Source organism: Physella acuta, unplaced genomic scaffold (assembly GCF_028476545.2).
Source record: "Physella acuta isolate Inbredline_101_S28 unplaced genomic scaffold, ASM2847654v3 ptg001279l, whole genome shotgun sequence".
Taxonomy (NCBI): Eukaryota; Metazoa; Mollusca; class Gastropoda; family Physidae; genus Physella; species Physella acuta.
Window position 1 is genome coordinate 152,104 of NW_026732794.1, and position 23,328 is coordinate 175,431.

A 23,328-nucleotide genomic window follows, 5' to 3' on the forward strand; every position below is an offset into this window, starting at 1 on the left:
ATTAATTTTTCTAAATAAGCTGATATAAATATAGCTGTTAAAATATTTGCTGTTATATAACCTTTGATGAGGATTCATATTTTTAGAAGTGTGATATTTTATTTAAAGATATGAAGAGAACAAGCCTTGAGAAAGCTCTTTAATATATGAAAAAAAATGTTTATGCAGTCAACATTTTGTAAAGCTAAATGTAGGGAAGGTAAAGAGAAGTATAAAGATAATGGTTGGCTTGGATGTAAATTTAATGAGTTGGTGCTTAAAAATGTTGAGTTTTTTTAATGGCAAAATTTGATGTTAAATGTATAGCTTATGAAATGTATATTTTATAAATTGTTCACATCAACAAATCAAATGTTTATACATTTGTTTAATTAAAATAAACTGTATTTTAGACATGATGGGTTGGGATAAAAACATGAAATTTTTTTTTTTTTTAATCTCTGCTTCATAACAATCACTCTATCACTAAGCTCACTTGTAGATACTATTTTTTAAAAACTACATTTTAAAATATTTGTTTTCTGTATATTTGTTTTCTTATTTATTTTTATTCTTTTTATGCAATCTGTTTAGTTACTGTGTAACATATTTTTCCACATTTTCTTTTTGTTTGTTAGCATACAAATTGTACATACATCCTTACAGGACCCACTTCCCTAGTGTGAATAAACTCTCAGTTAAAACCACTGTCAAAACTTGTTGCTTCATCCCTGCTGTCTCAGTTAAACCACTGTAAAAATTTGTTGCTTCATCCCTGCTGTCTCAGTTAAACCACTGTAAAAATTTGTTGCTTCATCCCTGCTGTCTCAGTTAAACCACTGTAAAAATTTGTTGCTTCATCCCTGCTGTCTCAGTTAAACCACTGTAAAAATTTGTTGCTTCATCACTGCTGTCTCAGTTAAACCACTGTAAAAATTTGTTGCTTCATCCCTGCTGTCTCAGTTAAACCACTGTCAAAACTTGTTGCTTCATCCCTGTTGTCTCAGTTAAACCACTGTCAAAACTTGTTGCTTCATCCCTGCTGTCTCAGTTAAACCACTGTCAAAACTTGTTGCTTCATCCCTGCTGTCTCAGTTAAACCACTGTCAAAACTTGTTGCTTCATCCCTGCTGTCTCAGTTTTCTCAACTTCAAAATTTGTTGCTTCATCCCTGCTGTCTCAGTTAAACCACTGTAAAAATGTGTTGCTTCATCCCTGCTGTCTCAGTTAAACCACTGTAAAAATGTGTTGCTTCATCCCTGCTGTCTCATTTAAACCACTGTCAAAACTTGTTGCTTCATCCCTGCTGTCTCAGTTAAACCACTGTCAAAACTTGTTGCTTCATCCCTGCTGTCTCAGTTAAACCACTGTAAAAATGTGTTGCTTCATCCCTGCTGTCTCATTTAAACCACTGTCAAAACTTGTTGCTTCATCCCTGCTGTCTCAGTTAAACCACTGTCAAAACTTGTTGCTTCATCCCTGCTGTCTCAGTTAAACCACTGTCAAAACTTGTTGCTTCATCCCTGCTGTCTCAGTTTTCTCAACTTCAAAATTTGTTGCTTCATCCCTGCTGTCTCAGTTAAACCACTGTAAAAATGTGTTGCTTCATCCCTGCTGTCTCAGTTAAACCACTGTAAAAATGTGTTGCTTCATCCCTGCTGTCTCATTTAAACCACTGTCAAAACTTGTTGCTTCATCCCTGCTGTCTCAGTTAAACCACTGTCAAAACTTGTTGCTTCATCCCTGCTGTCTCAGTTAAACCACTGTAAAAATGTGTTGCTTCATCCCTGCTGTCTCATTTAAACCACTGTCAAAACTTGTTGCTTCATCCCTGCTGTCTCAGTTAAACCACTGTCAAAACTTGTTGCTTCATCCCTGCTGTCTCAGTTAAACCACTGTCAAAACTTGTTGCTTCATCCCTGCTGTCTCAGTTAAACCACTGTCAAAACTTGTTGCTTCATCCCTGCTGTCTCAGTTTTCTCAACTTCAAAATTTCTCTTGAGGATTATTCAGCTCTAATGGGTGCCTGTCATGACAATGCATGAAGTAAAATGTGTTGACTATACCATTATCATTTTTCAATTTCTGACGCATGTGTGAGTCTACTCAGCTTTAATCGGTACCTGGGTCTGGCAAGAAAATTTTATCTTAATATTGGATCACAGCTTACTTGATATGTTCACATGCAGAAGTCACACAAACAAAATTTCCTTACAGGCTAAGATCTGAAAACTTTTATTTACTAAAAAAAAAAATCACAGGATAAAATTGATGGGTCCCAAAGTCGTTAATTAATTAATCAACAGATTTCCCTTGCATTAACCATCTGATGCAGTGAAGCCAACTTGAGGGCGATTATGGCTGACAGCCCCAGGCGGTCAGATCAAAAGTTTCCGGTAAGTCTAGCCGTGGATGGGTTCATTCATCTTGTCTGACAAGTGGACCTCATTTAGCCGGTCTGCCGGCTTTTGATGGCGTGTGGTCACTTCCTTGTTAGAAGTGAACATAAAAACGTCCGGTCTCTGGACATATGAATTAACGGTTCCATGGCGGTCAAGGTCGTCTACAGGACGTATACGGTTGTTGTTTTTTTTATCGCTGCGTGTCCCATACCCTAACTCTAAACCAGAGTTTCTTCCAGGCATCTCTTCGGGGGGGGCGAAGCCCCCCCCCCCCCCCCCCCCGAAAATTTTTTACCGCCCCCCCCCCCCCCCCCCGAACGAAATGAAATTTATATAATTTATATAGAAAATATATACTTTTAACAGTGTCCGCCCCCCCCGAAGAAAGTTTACCGCCCCCCCCCCCCCCGAAGATTTCAAGTGCCCCCCCCCCCCCCGGAGAAAAAAGTCTGGAAGAAACACTGCTCTAAACCGATCACTAACCCGGACAATATTAGCGATAGTGACAGCAAAACTGCGCGATTCTGCCTTTTTCCTACCGCAACACACTTTTGTAAATACAAATGTTATTATCTGATACTTTATGATGTCTGATACATTATATAACATTCTTCATAAATGTATTAAGCAGTGTTTCTTTCAGACGTTTTTTTCTCCGCGGGGGACACTTCAAATTTTCGGGGGGGGGGGGGGGGGGGGGGGAACTAAAATTTCCAGGGGGGGGGGGGGGGGGGGGGGGGGCGGACACTGTTAGAAGTATATATTTTCTATACAAATTCCATTTCGTTCGGAGGGCGGTAGACTTTCTTCTGGGGGTTTCCGGAGGGATGCCTGGAAGAAACTCTGTTATTAAGAAACGTTATTAATGTATTAATTAGCTGAGTAGTAGGCCATTATTGGCGTATGTAACAAGGGCAGTAACCACGTTTTTGGTAGGAAGAAGCTGAGTGCAAAAAAAAACGCGCCACGAATATTAATTTGCTAGTTACTTCCCTTCTGAGAAAAAAAAAATTACATAAGTAAGGTAAATAACTCGCACTTGTTTTTACACAAATAAGAACATAAGTTTAAAACTTTTATGGAAAGATAATCAAATTTAAATCGCTGCTTTTTATTGCGTTAAATATTTTTAGTAAAAAGATCATTACAAAATGTGACAACAATTTTAAGTTATGGATATAATCCTGCTACTCTCGTTTAAACCGAAAACTAAACTTGTACTCAAATTATTATTTTTTGAAATCAAACAGTTTGCTGACAAGCTTCATTATAAATCAAATCTCCTCAACTTTTTACTAAGAAAAAAAACAATTATTCCTGGCGTCTGCTTTATTCTGTGGGTGTGTGTGGATTTATTTGAAGTTGAGCGATAATTATTTACAGGTCGGTAAAGGTGAGTGACTGAGCCATGTGTTTTACTTAGTAAACTGTTATACTTATATGAGTGTGTAACCTAGTTGCGCTATGGTGTGGTCTGCTGTTTTGTGTTGTTTCAGTGAAACTTTGATGTTTCTTGTATAAATCAAAACATGTTCGACAGCTATGATGTCAAGGTTCCTACTATACGACTAGAAGTTTTAACTCATGCTCAGTTTTCAAGTGATGAGCCATACCATTTCCCCGGTCTTGTCTATCAGATGGTCAACTCTAGGATTGTTGTCATTTTTTTTTTCTGGCCAAGTTGTTTTGTCAGGTGCCAAAGTAAGGTCTGAAATTTATGATACCTCAAAGGCTTTCGAAAACAATGACAGTCTGTTATATCTTCTGAGATTTATGTTGTAAATTATGCTGTATTTTTATGGAAGAAAATAGAAAAAAAAATGTATAAATGAATTACAATACAGCATTGTGTATATTAGTTTTTTCTTTAACACGTTAAAGATATTTTTTACTTTACCCTTTTGCTGAAAATATCTTCCATCACCATCATTAAAATTATAAGTGACTTTTATTTTCTAAGTTATTTTAAAAGTTAGTACTATTTACCACGCTATTTAATGCACTTTTCATTGAAACATTACGTAATTAGAAACATAGCAACGCCTTTAAAAACTTGCACGATCAGAAAATTATTCAGTGACAGTGAGCACTAAAATCATCCTTCTTGTAAGGATAAATGACGTCATGCTTTTTTAAAACTATTGTACCGTTGTCAAAAAAAATCATACCCCTTTCCCTAACAAGACGTCACGGTCAATTATAATCTATTATAATACCCTACCCCCCAAACCCCTACACACACACACTCACCCAATTAGCAATTTTTCTTTTTTTTTTCAACAGGAATTTCTATCTAAAACTGAGATGGGTTAAGATGCATCTTATACAATGGGCCCTATACAATTTTAGCAAGGGTATTCAATACATTATATAGCGCCCTACTTTTAGTTATTTTAATAGGGGAGTGACGTCATTACATCATTATGGAAGAGCCCATTTCGATTCCTTAAATCGGTTAAAAATCGAGTCAGTGTTAAGAATTGGGTCAGGGTTATGTATTGAATTAATGATTGGTCAATGTTTGTGGGTCAGACATTGGGTTATGGTTAGAGATCGGGTCAGGGTTTAGGGTCGGATTTAGGATTGGGGTCAGGGTTGGTGCTAAACGATATGATAAATGTGATCGCTGGTGGGGTACGGCTAAACCAACTGAACCCTAATTTATCCCCATAAAACCATCCTGTCTCCGTTATTCCCGTTACCCCCCCCCCCCCCCACCCCGTAACTCCCAGACTATGATCAAATTCCTTGTTCTGCTCCCTAGCCCGGGTTTAATGATTTCATACGGGGTGCCAACTTTAGGATGGGGGCGACGATTGTGGCATCTTGGCAGTAATAATATGTGGGAATTTTATTCTCGGTGCTTCGGCGTCACGCGCGTGTCAAAAACTAGCTCTGATTAGCGTGGCTGGACGCAGGGGTGGCGAGTGGGGGTTAAAGTTCAGGCGGGTCATCGGGGTCACGTCAAGCTCGCGGTGTTTACCGCGCTGCAAAGGCTTGTGGGTAATGTAAAGGTGGGGGGGGGGGGGGACACACTGTGACCGGAGAAGAAAGACGGGATGGGATTGGCATTCTCCTCGGCCTGTCAACGTTACCGTCCAGCCAGTGTCCACTGCATTTACACCATTGTCCAGCGCTTGACGCGTGGCCTCGGACCCTGGCCGGAGGGGAAATTGATGGGCTGAACTAGCGCTGACCACTGGGCTAGCTTGACCTGGGATAGACACATGCTTTCCCCCTCTCTTTATTCCCTGTACTCTCCCACATTGTCTAGAAGTATTTCTTTACAAACCTACCAGTTGAAACATAGGGCAAGTGGTCAAGCCTGCTAGCTAGTGGTCAAGACTTCTAAAAAAGGAAAAAACACCTGGTGTCTAGTTATTTTTGATTCATTAGAGCCTTAACGCGGAGGGCAAACGGTCAGTTTATTCATGGCGGGTCATCTTTTGTGGCGGTTAAATCCTCTTTCATCCCCACACTGACCACTGGGTGAAGATAATTGATAAATCACAACCCTCGCACCGAGAGCGGTCGTGAAAAGACCGGTACAGCATTCACGTACACTGCAGTTTTTAATGGAGCGGTTTGATTGCCGACCGGTTTCCGGCACTTTCTTAGCAGCCCAACGACACCTTAGCCGGTTTATTCCGGCGAGGTCATGAAAAGAACCAAAACTTTTGTTTTTTAATTGCCGCTTATGGAAAAAAAATGATTTCCTCTATTAAATAAAACTAGACGAAGCTCTATATCTAAGTTTTATTTGTTTTAATAAGGGACACGATCATTATTGTTGAATAAAAAGTTTTTTTGCGCATTTTGAACTTTTATTTCAAGAAACAGTAATATAAAAGCTGCAAATGTACAGAACTTAAAATATGTGTTTGCCTTGAAAGTTACATTTTAATTACTTATAAGTAAAAGTAGGTGAGGTTCCCTTTCAAACTGGACCTCCACGGGGCAGGTAGAGTTCACCTGTTTCTGGGAACTTTTTAATTACAATCGCATTACCTAGTCATAACACTATTTTAAAAAGTAAAAACCTATAGTTTGTGAAAATCGTCGATATTATCCTACAAGGTATGTTTTTAAAATATGTTAAAATGACATATCTAAGGCGCATTTTTGTATATTTTTCAATATGGCAACAAAGGGGTCATCCATAAATGACGTCACGCTTTTTTGGACGATTTTTACCTCCCCCTCCCCTCCGTCACACGTCACAAAAAGCCAGACCCCCCTCCCCTAAAATGACGTCACACCTTGAGGTAGATTGACAAACCATGACGAGAAGCCGCGTTGGTGTTAACAATCTTTATTTACAGACGCCATGATGCAAAGAGAGGAAGTGAGTGGCGAGAGAGAACTATTTATAGATAACAACATGTAAGGGACATCACTCAAGATAACAATATAAATATAATACTAATACAGAAGAGTGAGTTCCCTTGACCTCACAATTATTTCAATCTATTACATCCCTTTACCCTTAGAACACAATAACACATCTCTCAATAGAACAATTGATAGTATCCTAAAATCACCAATTATATTGTAACATGAACACTATGGTAGATTACATCCTTACAAACAATGCACAATATGCTACAACATAATCAAGATACAAAACAATGATGTCAAAGTCCTTTTTGACCTTTAAAATCATAGGTCTAACTGATTTGGGACTTTGATTGTCCTGCTTGACCTTCTCAGTAGCTTTTGATTTGGTGACTCAAGATTCTGACCATCTGGATTCTCTATCTCAGGAGGTCTAGGATTTAAATCATTAACTCCCGAATTTACATTTTCTGACTCTAGACAACTTGGTTCACTCATATCAACAGAACTTGGTTGTGGGACAAACTGAGTTGGTGTCAACTGTTCAGACTTGGTGGGATTGACAGATTCACACTTATTATCTGCACAAGTTATTTTTAACTTTATAAGGCACAGGTCCTGTACATTGAACAATTTGACCTGGTATCCATTTTTCCTTTCTCCCATAATTTCTTAGATACACATTCTTATTAACACCAAATTCTCTTTCAATGCATGAGTTGTCATGATTTAATGGAACTATTTTTGAATTGGCATCTGAAAGTATTATGCTATTATTCAGATCCTTAATTGACATAGATTTCTTTGATTGATCAATTTTCTCATGTAATCTGATAGTGCTTTCCTGGTAACCAAAAATACTGTTTATGAGTAATATTCTGGACCATATCACTTTGCAACTGTGATCCAGTATTTGAAATGGGTGTATTAAATGGCAAAAATCTTTTTTTTTTTTCTTTTGATGTTACCCTTTTAGTTTCTGTAAGTGCTAATGATGTTAGCAAAGTTGTTTGATGATCACATTCCTTCTTACTAATGTATTCTCTTTAAAACATTTGAAATTGCCATATCACCATACTCATTTATTAAGTTACAAATACTTTGTTTAGGCAACTCTGACTGATAATGGACTGCATCTTCTCCATCTTTTATATTATCTTCACAAAGGGTTTTAATTTCATATTTAATATGGCCTTAAGTCATCATTCACAGACTCTTCAGGCCAACCATTCTTACAGTACTCATATACTTTTATTAAGCACTCATCTTTTTGTGTTTCTCTTTTAACATCATTCACATTAACATCATTCACATTAACATCATTCACAGTTATATTGGAGTTATCCATGATAGTGAAGAGAACAAATACATCTTCTGGTACATAGCTCAGGCTTTGGTTTTTTAAAGGTAATCTACTAAGACTATCTGCACTATTCTCAGATCCAGGTTTGCATTTCAATTCATAATTGTATGCAGTTAGTGTGATAGCCCATCTTTGACTTCTTGGTGAGGCATGCTCAGGTAGGGTTTTGTTTTCTCCAAATAAACCTAGCAATGGTTTATGATCTGTAAAGATGGTGAACTTCCTACCAAACAGAAACTTATGAAATTTCTTAACACCAAAAATGATGCCTAAGCCTTCCCTATCTAACTGAGAATAATTTTTCTCAGCCTGGTTCAAAGATCTACTGGCAAAAGCAATGGGTCTGTCACCCTTCTCATCCATGTGGGACAAGACTGCTCCTACACCATCTGGTGAAGCATCACATGTTAATATAAGTCTTTTCCCTGGGTCATAGTGAGTTAGTAAGGTGTCAGCAGACAAAGCCTCTTTTGCTGTATTAAAAGCAGCTTCTTGTTGTTTACCCCAGTGCCAAGTTGCATTTTTCTGTAGCAGCTTGTACAGTGGTGATAGTTTACCAGACAGATTTCCTATGAACTTTGCATAGTAATTTATTAAGCCCAAAAAAAGCTCTTAGTTGTTGGGTATTTTCAGGTTTGGGTGCTTCTTTAATGGCTTTTGTTTTCTCAGGTTGAGGTCTGATGCCTTGTTTGCTCAATATATAACCAAGAAAACTAATTTCTGTCAGCATGAATTGACATTTATCTTTGTTTATCTTTAAACCTTTTTCACCAACAATTTTCAAAACTTTATCTAGTGTTTTAAGATGTTCAGTGTCATTCTTACCAGTTATGTACACATTGTCAAAGTACACACAAACATTTGGAATGTCCTTAAAAATACTGTCCATGACAGCTTGGAAAATTCCAGGGCTAGATGATATGCCAAAACATAGTCTTTCATATTGGTAGAGTCCTTTATGTGTGTTTATTGTCGTATAGACTTTTGAATCTGGATGCAGTTCTAGTTGAGTGTAAGCATGACTAAAGTCTAATTCAGTGAATTTGTCTCCTCCTGCCAAATTCAAAGAGATTTCCTCAATGTTAGGTATAGGGTACCTATTTAGCTCTATTTGCTTATTCAGTGTAGTTTTATAATCTCCACAAATTCTTATAGAACCATCCTTCTTTAACACTGGCACAATGGGTGTCGCCCAATCGGAATAGTCTACCTTCTTTATAATGCCATTAGATTCCAATCTACTTAGCTCATTTTCAATTTTGTTCCTCATTGCATAAGGTGGAACTCTAGCTTTGCAGTATCTTGGATTTGTGTCTTTAATGCTTAACTTCACTGTTCTATCATTTAGTAATCCAAAGTTACCAAAAACACATTTATTTTCAGATATTACTTTATCTAGTGAAGTAAGACTAGATTCTTTTACATTCTTCAATGAACAAATACTCTCCCAATTTAACTTAAGATCACTTAACCAGTTCCTACCTAGTAATGGCGGTCCATTTCCTTCAACCACAAGAAGAGGAAGTTTAACACTTTGACCATTATAATTTACATGAACCATACACTCTCCTATTACCGGAACATTGTCACCAGTGTATGTTGTTAAACACTTGTGACATGGCTGTAGAGGCACTGATCCTCCTGTGACAGAGTCAAAGTCCTTCTTTGTTATGACTGTTAGAGATGCTCCAGTGTCAAGTTGGAAGCTTATGCTCTTACCGTTGATATTAACTTGTACATTGATGGGAGCATGACTTATTGATTTCACAGAGAACAGGTTGAAATCCGGCTGCGAATCAGTTTGAGCATTTTCACAGGTAGAGTGGTTCATTGGTTGGGTTAGGTAGTCTTGGTGAGAGTTAACATAGTGCTGCCTTTGGTTGCGGTACTGTCTTGACTGGCTAGATTTAGCAACAGACGAAGACTTTGCGAAGCAGGCCTTAGCAATGTGACCTTGCTCACTGCACTTATAACAAGTAGCTAACTTGAACTTGCACCGATGAGATGCATGGGGACCCTTGCATCGATGACATTTTTGATAATTATTACTAGATTTAGATCTAGGATTTGAACGAGCAGGCTGTTTAGCATAAGTTGGAATGCTCTGATGGGGTTGATGTTTATTGACTAACCTGCTGTTTACTGCATGGATCTCTGAAGGTGCTAAAGATCTCGCCGCATCTGATGACTGTTGGAATGACATTGCAAGTTGTATTGCTTTTTCCAATTTTAGATCTGACTCGAGCAGCAACTTTCTTTGAATATCAGGGCTGTTTACACCTGTCACAAAATTTTCACATAGTCTGTCAGACAGCGTTTCTCCAAATTCACAGAATCTACTTAAATGACGTAAAGCAGCAACATATTCTGATATTGACTCGTTTGGTTGACGAGTCCTACTGTCAAATCTAACTCTACATAGAAACTTTGATGGGGTAGGCGCATGGTGGTCTGTTAGCAATTTGCTCAGCTCGTTAAAGCTCTTGGTATCTGGACTAGCTGGTGCGCATAAGTCCTTTAGTAGCCTAAATTGTTGAGGCCCTATGACTGTTAACAAAACAGCTCTCTTTTTGGCTTCTATCGTCACGTCGTTAGCTTCTAGGTAAAAGCTTAACCTCTCTAGGTAATCCTGAATGATTTCATCATTCGAATCAAATTGATTTATTTGGCCATACAGCGCCATAATTCTAGAAATAATTAGCTAATAAGCTCTAGCAAACCTCTTTTTTGCGTAAATAGGTGCTCTTTCTAGTAGATGTTTATCCTTCGTCGCCAAATGAGGTAGATTGACAAACCATGACGAGAAGCCGCGTTGGTGTTAACAATCTTTATTTACAGACGCCATGATGCAAAGAGAGGAAGTGAGTGGCGAGAGAGAACTATTTATAGATAACAACATGTAAGGGACATCACTCAAGATAACAATATAAATATAATACTAATACAGAAGAGTGAGTTCCCTTGACCTCACAATTATTTCAATCTATTACACACCTCAAGCTACACCCCCCCCCCCCCCCCTCAAAATTGCAGTTGAATTTTTTTTAAAACATCGATATTTTTCTAAAATCTTGTCTAAACTATTACAATTTATTAAAACAGTTATCTAAAACGCGAAACAAGGTCTAAAATTCGTTTTCTAACATTGCTTTTTTATAATGTAAAAATGTGACGTCGAAACATCTGAACCCCTCCCCCTCATCACACACCGTCACAAAATTACGGACCCCCGCCCCCCTCCCCCCTACGAGTGTGACGTCATTTATGGATGACCCCAAAGGGGAAAATTAGTTTTCTTAAGTTACAAAAACTAAAAAATAAAAACAAATACCTTCACTCTGAAAAGTCATACAAAACCCACACAAACCAGTTTGTATAATCACTTATGTTTTAATAACACTGTACATTCATAAACTATTCAATCGTCCATTCGAGAGTACCCAATGTAAACCATACCCAATGTAAACCATTGGGTCTAGTTTAAACACGGAATAATCAAAACAACTCACTAATTCCGTCTAGACATGAATACAACTCACTGAGTGCTATGAATACAACTCACTGAGTGTTATGAATACAACTCACCGAGTATTATGAATACAAATCAATACGTTCTTTCAAGGCGACTAACGACAACACAGTCACACGGTAGATTTGTGTAAGTAATCAGCCGAAGTAAGAATAAATCTGTGTCCTATACCACTACATGGAATCACAACCATCATACCGCAAACTACGCCAGGTACCCGATTGGGCTGAGCTATCTCACTCTCAAAGACAGGAGCATGTGACGTCAAGGTAAGCAACAGTAGAGTATTTTCCAACCAGCGTTCGACAATGGACCCTTCTGAAAATATGTATAGTTAGTTGCTAGTAGTATTGTAGTATCGATTTCTGGCAATATACTTGACTTGGGCTAGGGTTAAAGTAGGACTTGGTTAGGGTTAAAGTAGGACTTGGTTAGGGTTAAAGTAGGACTTGGGTTAGCGTTTAGCTGAAAACAGGGTTTGTGTTTACACGAGCAAGAATCGATAGCTACTATCTTATACTACCAACAGCCAAGCACCCATTATTTCCAGAAGATTTCTCTATAATAGAATTACCTGGACCATTGTGAAAAATACAATCAGCAGTGCTAACTTTTTACCCCACCCTCCCAGTTCTACCATCTAGTGGCTCAACTTGTTCCCATCCTGCTAGTGATTTATAATATTACCGATTTTTATTAGTATAATAGTATGGTCCTTTATTTAAAGGTAATAACACAACAAAGGGAAAGTACGCCAGTATAATTTTTGGTAGGGATGCAAAGATTCATCATCATCATCATTCCTGTGTGGCCCCTGGGGAGCAAAGGGCTGCAACCACATATCTCCAGCGGACTCGGAAAGATGCAAAGATTATTGTATGGGATTTATATCTATCACTAATCTGTCATCTTTGTGAGCTACAACCCCCCCCCCCCCCCTCACACACACACGTTGACAATGTGTGTCGGGGAGGGGGGGGGGCTGGTAGGAAATGAGCCGTAGCATACACTCAGTATTTTTTAAATTCTTGCGGGAGGGGGTTGAAATTGGTCAGAGGCGTAACGACATATTCCGGCGCCCGGGGCAGACTATAAATTTTGCGCCCCTCCCTCCCTGCCATTTCTATATATAGTTATTTCTGTCTGTGAAAGAGTACCCCCCCCCCCACCCGGTTGGAAAGGTTTGTAGCGCTTCTTACAAGTTATTATCCCGTGACATTTTCTATTTTGGTGTCACAATATTGTTAAATCAGTGTGTACAGCCTCTGTTGTCGTTTATTTTCGCAGCTTTGACTGTGATTAGTTCAATACTTCAGCTTAAAATGAGCTTTCAAATTAATTGTTTAACCCTTTTGGCGACCCACCCGCCCTCCCCTAATTGAAACTGGTGTTGTTTGAGGATGCCTATCTTTTTGTGACCTGTGAAAATCGAATGAGGTCTTGTGGTAGAAATCAACCATACGTTTAAGTGACAAATGACGTCATACCATTATGACGTCATTTGTTACTTAATGGGCACGTGGGCAGTTTAACGATGGGCGCAAGAAAAACGGTTTAACTATTAGATCAACTGGACATTGAATGTTTAACTTCCGGTTTAAACTGGATGCCTTGTGTGCTAGAGCGTGCTGTAAAACAAATGTGAGACGGCTGTCGTGGAGGGTAACGATACGAAAATGGCGCGTGGTGCGGTTTGCCTCCACTTCCGGTGGGATGCAGACGCCAAGTCAGCGTCTTGAGATGATGGATAGTAAATGTACTGTATCGTGAATCTCTGCGCTCTTTTCTTTTCTAAAGCATTAATCTGCCCCCCCCCCCCTGGTCACACAGAACCCCCCCCCCCCCCCCATCACCACCACCTACCTGTGGACGTCAAGGTCAAGCAGGGTCAGGTCAGCCCCGGCACGACCCGGGTCGTGACCACACCGGATCCGTTCAGTCGTTTGTACCTATGTCACGTGACCGGCTGGCCACGCGCTGTGACGTATTGCACACCTCCGGTACGCACGTAGGTCTTGACGTCTGCACGGACACGGGACAATAAATAAGACCCCCCCCCCCTCCCTACCCCGTGATCAAGACACACCACTCCCCTCCCATAAAAACGTCCCATTAAAACGTCGCCGACACCCAAATATTTTTACAAGCACCAAAACCATAAAAAAGAACGGTCCTGTGCCTCCTGCAAATGTCAACATCTATACGTTCTACAAGTCAAGCAATTTGTTTTTTTTTTAATTTGCTTATTTGTAATGTTTAAAAAATTCCCATGTTAGTTTTAATGGTCAACATTTGGGGAGGGATATTAGGACCTCGCCATCCCCTCTCCCCAAAGACGTATTCATTTACTTAGCCAACCCCACCCCAAAAAGACTATGTCCGGATCTATTTTGAAACCACACGTTTATTTATTAACATAGAAAATGGCACCATTGTAAAGGGCGTTAATTCATGAACACCGGATTATCTCAACGGTCAAATTTTGTCGAGGTTCGCTCCCTTGGTTGACTAATTTTAGCCAATAAACTTGAATAAACCGAACCATCTTAAAATATTTTAAAACTACACATTAACAACTGTATTGGTACTTCATAAACAAAAGCAACGATTTAAAGCAGGGGTCTCCAAACTACGGCCCGCGGGCCGAATGCGGCCCGCGAAGTCCTCTCATCCGGCCCGCGGATATATTTTTTGTCCAAGGAAAAATCGTTAGTTGGTGATGGCTTAGGAACTTTGCCCAGAAAAATCAAAGACGCCTGGAAGAAACTGGCCCCTGAACTGAAATTTGATAGTTGATGCGGCCCTCGGACTGAAAAGTTTGGAGACCCCTGATTTAAAGCATCGTTTGAAATGCCAAAAGTTGCTCTGTGAACTCGACACCCCATAGAATGGGAACCCGCAGGTCTTTTTAATTGGGGTCAAGCTGACCCCCCCCCCCCCCCCCACACCACCCCCCCACCCTAGACCCAACGTACTGGCTCATTTGTCCAACATAAGGAAATAATGAAAATGAAGCAAAATTTTGGTATGGTGTTTTTAGTTTTAAAATAAAAATATGTACGAAAATTTGATTAAAAATCAGTGGGTGCTTTAAAATGGGAGGGGGGGAGAAGGGGGGGGAGGGGCGCAGAGTTTCTTCCAGGCATCTCTTCGGGGGGGGCTTTGCCCCCCCCCCGAAAAATTTTTACCGCCCCCCCGAACGAAATGAAATTTATAAAATTTATATAGAAAATATATACTTTTAACAGTGTCCGCCCCCCCGAAGAAAGTTTACCGCCCCCCCGAAGATTTCAAGTGCCCCCCCGGAGAAAAAAGTCTGGAAGAAACACTGGAGGGGCGAAACGGATTAGAAATGTAAAATAGGTAGCCAAAATGTGTTACTATTTATTGCTTGATTTGTTTTAATGTGGGGGGGGGGTACGTCAACCAACATGGATTAACAATTGCGCAGGTTTTATTTTAACTTTCCCACACGGCCAATATAGTGACACCGCTTAGCGGTAATAACATAATGTATGCCTGTGACCTTACGAGACCGGAAGTGAACCCCCATGCTGTGACATGCGCACACACTGCTATTATCAACTAATTACCGGGGGATTATGGGGGGTACGACCCCTGCGTTCACGTGTTTTTAAAGGGCAAACATTTCACGTTTACTTCCTATAGCACTGCGCATGTACAGGAAATCGGGGGTGGGGGTGCGGGGGAGAGGGGTTCGAGATTATTAGTAGTACGATAGGAGTATAAGATAAAGTATAGTAGTATAGTTTTACCGACAGTCAGTGATTATAATGGGAGGCTAAGCACTGGTGACTGGGGGTACCATAAAACTGGTGAGAATAGGTACAGTGAGAGTGGGTACCGTTAGAGTGATGAGAGTGGGTACCGTTAGAGTGATGAGAGTGGGTACCGTAAGACTGGTGAGAGTGTGTGTACCGTTAGAGTGATGAGAGTGGGTACCGTTAGAGTGATGAGAGTGGGTACCGTTAAAGTGATGAGAGTGGGTACCTTAAGATGGTACCGTAAAGAGCTCAATGTGATCACCGATTACACGATACAATCAGGTGCGGGTACATGGTTTTGTCTTTGTGGAGTTCGGGCACTGGTTAGGATTCTAAGTGGTTAAGGATCTAAGTGGTTAGGACACTATGTGGTTAGGGCACTATGTGGTTAGGGCACTATGTGGTTAGGGCACTATGTGGTTAGGACACTATGTGGTTAGGGCACTATGTGGTTAGGACACTATGTGGTTAGGACACTATGTGGTTAGGACACTATGTGGTTAGGGCACTATGTTGTTAGGGCACTAGTTTGTTAGGCCACTATGTGGTTAGGCCACTATGTGGTTAGGGCACTATGTGGTTAGGGCACTAGTTTGTTAGGGCACTAGTTTGTTAGGGCACTAGTTTGTTAGGGCACTATGTGGTTAGGGCACTATGTGGTTAGGGCACTATGTGGTTAGGGCACTAGTTTGTTAGGGCACTATGTGGTTAGGGCACTATGTGGTTAGGGCACTAGTTTGTTAGGGCACTATGTGGTTAGGGCACTAGTTTGTTAGGGCACTATGTGGTTAGGACACTATGTGGTTAGGGCACTATGTGGTTAGGGCACTAGTTTGTTAGGGCACTATGTGGTTAGGGCACTAGTTTGCTAGGGCACTAGTTTGCTAGGGCACTATGTGGTTAGGGCACTATGTGGTTAGGGCATTAGTTAGTTAAGGCAGTTGTTTGTTAGGGCACTAAAAGGTTAGGGAACTAAGTGGTTAGGGCACTAAAAGGTTAGGGAACTAAGTGGTTAGGGCACTATGCGATAAGGACACTATGTGGTTAGGTAGAAATGCACAAGGAAAATAAGTTCGATATGACGGCTGCGAGATATCTTCCACATACAACATGACCACAGACAAATGCCATGCCTCCCCACACAAGATGTCCCCCCAAACAAGCTTGCTAAAGGCTGCAAGAAAAAAAAACTGCACTGCATGGTGCCTTATAACGGAACAGTACTTCAGCCCCTTCCCCACCCTGTGTCCGCCTCCCCTCACCCTCACCCCCAATGTCCTTGTGTGTCATAGCTTAACTGGCAAATGTTATGACGTATCTTGGGAACCGTCCACCGACATGAAATCTGGCAACCAACAACTGCACATGCGCACAATGGCGTCTTGTTCTCGTCAGTGCATTTCCGGATTCGTGACATAACTTCTCCAGGGGTCGGCTAATGGTATTGTTTAGGTCCACAACAACAACAACAATAGATTTCCTCCCCCCTCCCTTCCTTTGTTTAACATTCGTGTTGATGTATTAGGTGCTTCTCGGTCAGCGGTTGTTTATAACGAGAAGTGCGGGTTTTATGGTGCATTCCTAGGTTAGGGTTAGGTAAATTCTAAGATTAGAGTTAGTTCTAAAGTTAGGGTTAGGTCTCATGCAGAGGCGTAGCGACCCTTCCCGGCAGCCGGGGACAAACTTTTCGATTTGCACCCCCCCCCCCCTCGAGATTTCCATTTGCACCCCCCCCCCCTCAAACTTTCGATTTGCACCCCCCCCCCTCGAGATTTCCATTTGCACCCCGCCCCTCAAACTTTCGATTTGCACCCCCCTTAACCTCTCAATTTATTTTTCCGACTCATTTTGGCGCCCCCTAAGGTCGGCGCCTGGGGACATATGTCCACCCCCCCCCCCCCCTCGCTACGCTACTGGTCTAATGTTTGGGTTACGGTTAGGTCTAGAGTTAAGGTCAGGTTTAAAGTTGGGTTTACGGAAAGGTCTAAAGTTAGGGTTGGATCTCAAGCTACGGTTAAGATAAGGTTAGGGTTAAATCTTAAGTTAGGGATAGTTTACGGGCTGACTCTTACTTCTAGGGTTAAGATAAGGTTAGGGTGAAGTCTTAAGTTAGGGATAGTTTACGGGCTGACTCTTACTTCTAGGGTTAAGATAAGGTTAGGGTGAAGTCTTAAGTTAGGGATAGTTTACGGGCTGACTCTTACTTCTAGGGTTAAGATAAGGTTAGGGTGAAGTCTTAAGTTAGGGATAGTTTACGGGCTGACTCTTACTTCTATGGTTAAGTTAAAGCTAAGGTTAGGGTCAGGTGTAAAATTGAGGTTAGGGTACGGTTTAAAGTTAGGGTTATATCTTACTTAAGTTAGGGTTATTGGCTCCAGTTAGGGTTAAACTTAGGTAAAGCCCAAAAGTTTATCAGGTCTAGAACTAGTGTTGGGTTGTAAAAATCGACAAATAATTACCAGCTGTAATAGATGATTGGTTGGTACAGTAGAGTTAATCTACACTGTTGTTGGTGTTTTTGTTGTTCTTGTTCTTGTTCTTCTTCTTGTTGTTCTTGTGAACAACTCAGGTAGACTATAATAAAAGTAAGGTAGTGCATATAGAAGTATGTTTTTCTACTGGTATCTTTGAGTTTAGCGTGAGTCTGGATTTGTTGGAATCAGAGTTTCTTCCAGGTATCATTCGGGGAAGTCTACATCGCCCCCCTCCCCCACCGATTGTAGGAAAAAAAGTCACAGGTAAAAAAAAACACAGGAAAAAAAAACACAGAAAAAAAGTCACAGGAAAAAAAGTCACAGGAAAAAAAGTCACAAATATATATTTGCATGATATTTGTTAATACTTTTATGTATTAAATATTTAGAGAGTGCAAATTAACTTAGGATTAATTAAATGTAATGTAATGTGTGTAGGCTATATACGCATAGGAATTTTTAGAATTCATCTAAAAATATTTATTATGAAGTATGTAGATTGTAATTATTTTAAACTTAGGTTTAGTAGCATTTAATAGAATGCTCCAAAGTCCACGTTTTTCTTCGTGTTTTTTTTTAATACCAATATTAAATTACCGTGAAATGGTAAGTACATCTGACTTGCTGCCCTCAACTCATGGCAACAACAGTTATGTTTAGTTCAACCACCTTTACTGCCCACATTTTTCACGCCCATTACATAACACAACTTAGGATCAAAACAGAAAGCCGACAAGGTTCAAAGGCTGTCATTGACGCATAACGTCAACAACACAAAATACATTAGGACAATGTTGAGATTGTTGAGTTAATTATCTTAGAGTATTTTTACTTACTATTGTTATAAATCATAATGCTTTTAACGTCTATAAATAATTTATGCTATCAAAAAAATACAACCCACAACAATAAACATACACAATTTTACAATTCTTAACAAATTAATAAAAATATTTTTAAAAAGATTTTTGTGACTTTTTTCTGTGACTTTATTTCTGTGACTTTTTTTCCGATAAAATTTCTCCACTGTTACTTTTTATCTGTGACTTTTTTTTCCTAGCAAAAACTGACTTTTTTCTGTGTTTTTTATTTCCTGTGACTTTTTTTCCATTCCCCCTCCCCCCCCCCCCCCCCCCTCGAACGAAATGGAATTTATGTAGAAAATATATACTTTTTCCAGTGTCCCCCCCCCCCCCCGGGAAAATTGAGTCGTGTACCTAAAGATTTCAGTCATGTATCTAAAGATTTCAGTCATGTATCTGAAGATTTCAGTCATGTATCTAAAGATTTCAGTCATATATCTAAAGATTTCAGTCATGTACCTAAAGATTTCAGTCATGTACCTAAAGATTTCAGTCATGTATCTAAAGATTTCAGTCATGTGCCTAAAGATTTCAGTCATGTATCTAAAGATTTCAGTCATGTACCTAAAGATTTCAGTCATGTATCTAAAGATTTCAGTCATGTATCTAAAGATTTCAGTCATGTGCCTAAAGATTTCAGTCATGTACCTAAAGATTTCAGTCATGTACCTAAAGATTTCAGTCATGTACCTAAAGCTTTCAGTCATGTACCTAAAGATTTCAGTCATGTACCTAAAGATTTCAGTCATGTACCTAAAGATTTCAGTCATGTACCTAAAGATTTCAGTCATGTACCTAAAGATTTCAGTCATGTACCTAAAGATTTCAGTCATGTACCTAAAGATTTCAGTCATGTATCTAAAGATTTCAGTCATGTACCTAAAGATTTCAGTCATGTACCTAAAGATTTCAGTCATGTATCTAAAGATTTCAGTCATGTGTCTAAAGATTTCAGTCATGTACCTAAAGATTTCAGTCATGTATCTAAAGATTTCAGTCATGTATCTAAAGATTTCAGTCATGTATCTAAAGATTTCAGTCATGTATCTAAAGATTTCAGTCATGTATCTAAAGATTTCAGTCATGTATCTAAAGATTTCAGTCATGTATCTAAAGATTTCAGTCATGTATCTAAAGATTTCAGACATGTATCTAAAGATTTCAGTCATGTATCTAAAGATTTCAGTCATGTATCTAAAGATTTCAGTCATGTATCTAAAGATTTCAGTCATGTATCTAAAGATTTCAGTCATGTATCTAAAGATTTCAGTCATGTATCTAAAGATTTCACTCATGTATCTAAAGATTTCACTCATGTATCTAAAGATTTCAGTCATGTATCTAAAGATTTCAGTCATGTATCTAAAGATTTCACTCATGTATCTAAAGATTTCAGTCATGTATCTAAAGATTTCAGTCATGTATCTAAAGATTTCAGTCATGTATCTAAAGATTTCAGTCATATACCTAAAGATTTCAGTCATGTGCCTAAAGATTTCAGTCATGCACCTAAAGATTTCAGTCATGTATCTAAAGATTTCAGACATGTATCTAAAGATTTCAGTCATGTATCTAAAGATTTCAGTCATGTATCTAAAGATTTCAGTCATGTATCTAAAGATTTCAGTCATGTATCTAAAGATTTCAGTCATGTATCTAAAGATTTCAGTCATGTATCTAAAGATTTCACTCATGTATCTAAAGATTTCACTCATGTATCTAAAGATTTCAGTCATGTATCTAAAGATTTCAGTCATGTATCTAAAGATTTCAGTCATGTATCTAAAGATTTCAGTCATGTATCTAAAGATTTCAGTCATGTATCTAAAGATTTCAGTCATGTATCTAAAGATTTCAGTCATGTATCTGAAGATTTTAGTCATGTGTCTAAATATTTCAGTCATGTATCTAAAGATTTCAGTCATGTGCCTAAAGATTTCAGTCTGTATCTAAAGATTTCAGTCATGTGCCTAAAGATTTCAGTCATGTGCCTAAAGATTTCAGTCATGTGCCTAAAGATTTCAGTCATGTACCTAAAGATTTCAGTCATGTACCTAAAGATTTCAGTCATGTGCCTAAAGATTTCAGTCATGTGCCTAAAGATTTCAGTCATGTACCTTAAGATTTCAGTCATGTACCTAAAGATTTCAGTCATGTACCTAAAGATTTCAGTCATGTGCCTAAAGATTTCAGCCATGTGCCTAAAGATTTCAGTCATGTGCCTAAAGATTTCAGTCATGTGCCTAAAGATTTCAGTCATGTGCCTAAAGATTTCAGTCATGTGCCTAAAGATTTCAGTCATGTACCTAAAGATTTCAGTCATGTACCTAAAGATTTCAGTCATGTACCTAAAGATTTCAGTCATGTACCTAAAGATTTCAGTCATGTACCTAAAGATTTCAGTCATGTGCCTAAAGATTTCAGTCATGTGCCTAAAGATTTCAGTCATGTGCCTAAAGATTTCAGTCATGTACCTAAAGATTTCAGTCATGTACCTAAAGATTTCAGTCATGCACCTAAAGATTTCAGTCATGCACCTAAAGATTTCAGTCATGCACCTAAAGATTTCAGTCATGCACCTAAAGATTTCAGTCATGCACCTAAAGATTTCAGTCATGCACCTAAAGATTTCAGTCATGCACCTAAAGATTTCAGTCATGTACCTAAAGATTTCAGCCATGTACCTAAAGATTTCAGTCATGCACCTAAAGATTTCAGTCATGCACCTAAAGATTTCAGTCATGCACCTAAAGATTTCAGTCATGCACCTAAAGATTTCAGTCATGCACCTAAAGATTTCAGTCATGTACCTAAAGATTTCAGTCATGTACCTAAAGATTTCAGTCATGTACCTAAAGATTTCAGTCATGTACCTAAAGATTTCAGTCATGTACCTAAAGATTTCAGTCATGTACCTAAAGATTTCAGTCATGTATCTAAAGATTTCAGTCATGTATCTAAAGATTTCAGTCATGTATCTAAATCGGCACGAGCAGATAATTTTGTAACGAATTCCGGTTCAAGGATATCGGGTGTCACAGTAATGAGGTCGTGATGGGGGTGGTTGATCAAGTAGTGGTGGTACTTAGGGTACGGGTAGAGAAGACTTTGATGTCATAATGAATTTGCTTTCATGTATAGATGGGTGAACAAGTCGACACCACCGTTGTACATAGTACTCTGTCTTGTATACTTGTATAATGGACAGTTTTTTTTTATACATTTCGAGGGGGGTGGGGGCACTGCTTCTCGAATCGTCCAAGCGTCCAATCCTCCTCCCCCCCCCCTCCCCCCGAAAGAAATAGAAAATACATATAATGTATATAGAAAATATGTACTTTAATCAGTGTCCGACTACTACCACCCCCCTTTCCCCTGAGAAAAATGTCTGAAAGAAACGCTGATAAAATTATAAAAGACCTACGTATACGATCCTTAAGTACATTTTTTTTTCTATTTTACTAAAGAAAACTATTTATTTTTTCACACTAATCGATCAATGCATCTTGATAAACCAATCCCCAAACCATAAAATAATTAGCATGTAGATGGTATCTAGAATAGCTGTAATTAAATGTTGGGATGAACATCTGGGATTAGAATATGAATTTACGGCAGGCAATAATGTTGGGTTTCAGATGTACGGGTCTCGTGATAGTAACGTTACCGGCAAACGATAACATGACATTTGGCAGACAACACATTTTGTATTTATTTAACAACAACCATGGCTCAATCCCTTTTAGTACCCTAGGCTGCTAACCCGTAAGTCTCGAGTTCAAATCCGGGTCCTAGTTAGTAGAACGTTCTTGAGTCCACCCAGCTCTAATGGATACCTAACTCGTGTTAGGAAAGGTAAAGGCGGGTGGGAATAGTGCTGACCACGCCTTCCCTTCATCTGCCGAGGTCAAGAAACATTAACTCTTCTTCATCTGCCTTATGGATCGCTAGGTCTAAAGATGTTTCTTTACTTTTTACTTTACCCTATAATGGATAAGTTCACTTTTAAATTCTCAAGGTCATTTACTTTTTTTTTAAAGGTTACTTTTTAAAATGCGTGTCTATAAACCAAACCAATATAGTGTCCTAATGGTCTTTGTCAGACATGAAGTACAAACTGCACAAAGTGGGTACGGCTAATCAACAAGCTCCTCTTCAACAACAGGACAAAAAAAAAACTTCTTTTACAATTTGCGTGGGCAGATTTCTACCAGTAGAATCTGTTTCTCTGGTTGCAATTTTTTTTTCTTCAGTGTCACCCTATTGAAATAGATCAGCGAGTTATTTTCGTAACTTACTTCAGCCGTGCAGCGAGCTTGTCCACTGAATAATACAATGTTGAAAACAGTCTCGTACGTCGGCGTACCATAGGGACACCATTTTTTTTTCTTTCCCCCCACCGCGTGAAAAGCGGTGAAAAGATTCAGCCGGTCGCGTGCCCGCGTCTCAACAATGGGGGGCCAACCGGAGGGCGAACGATGGTATGTCGACACAGCCGAGAAGAAAATTTTCCCACGTTCAGTTTTTGCTTTGTCGCGAGACTGCACGAGCGGGTGGTGTAAGGTGGGGGGAAAGGGGGAAGCTAGAAGGGGAGAGAA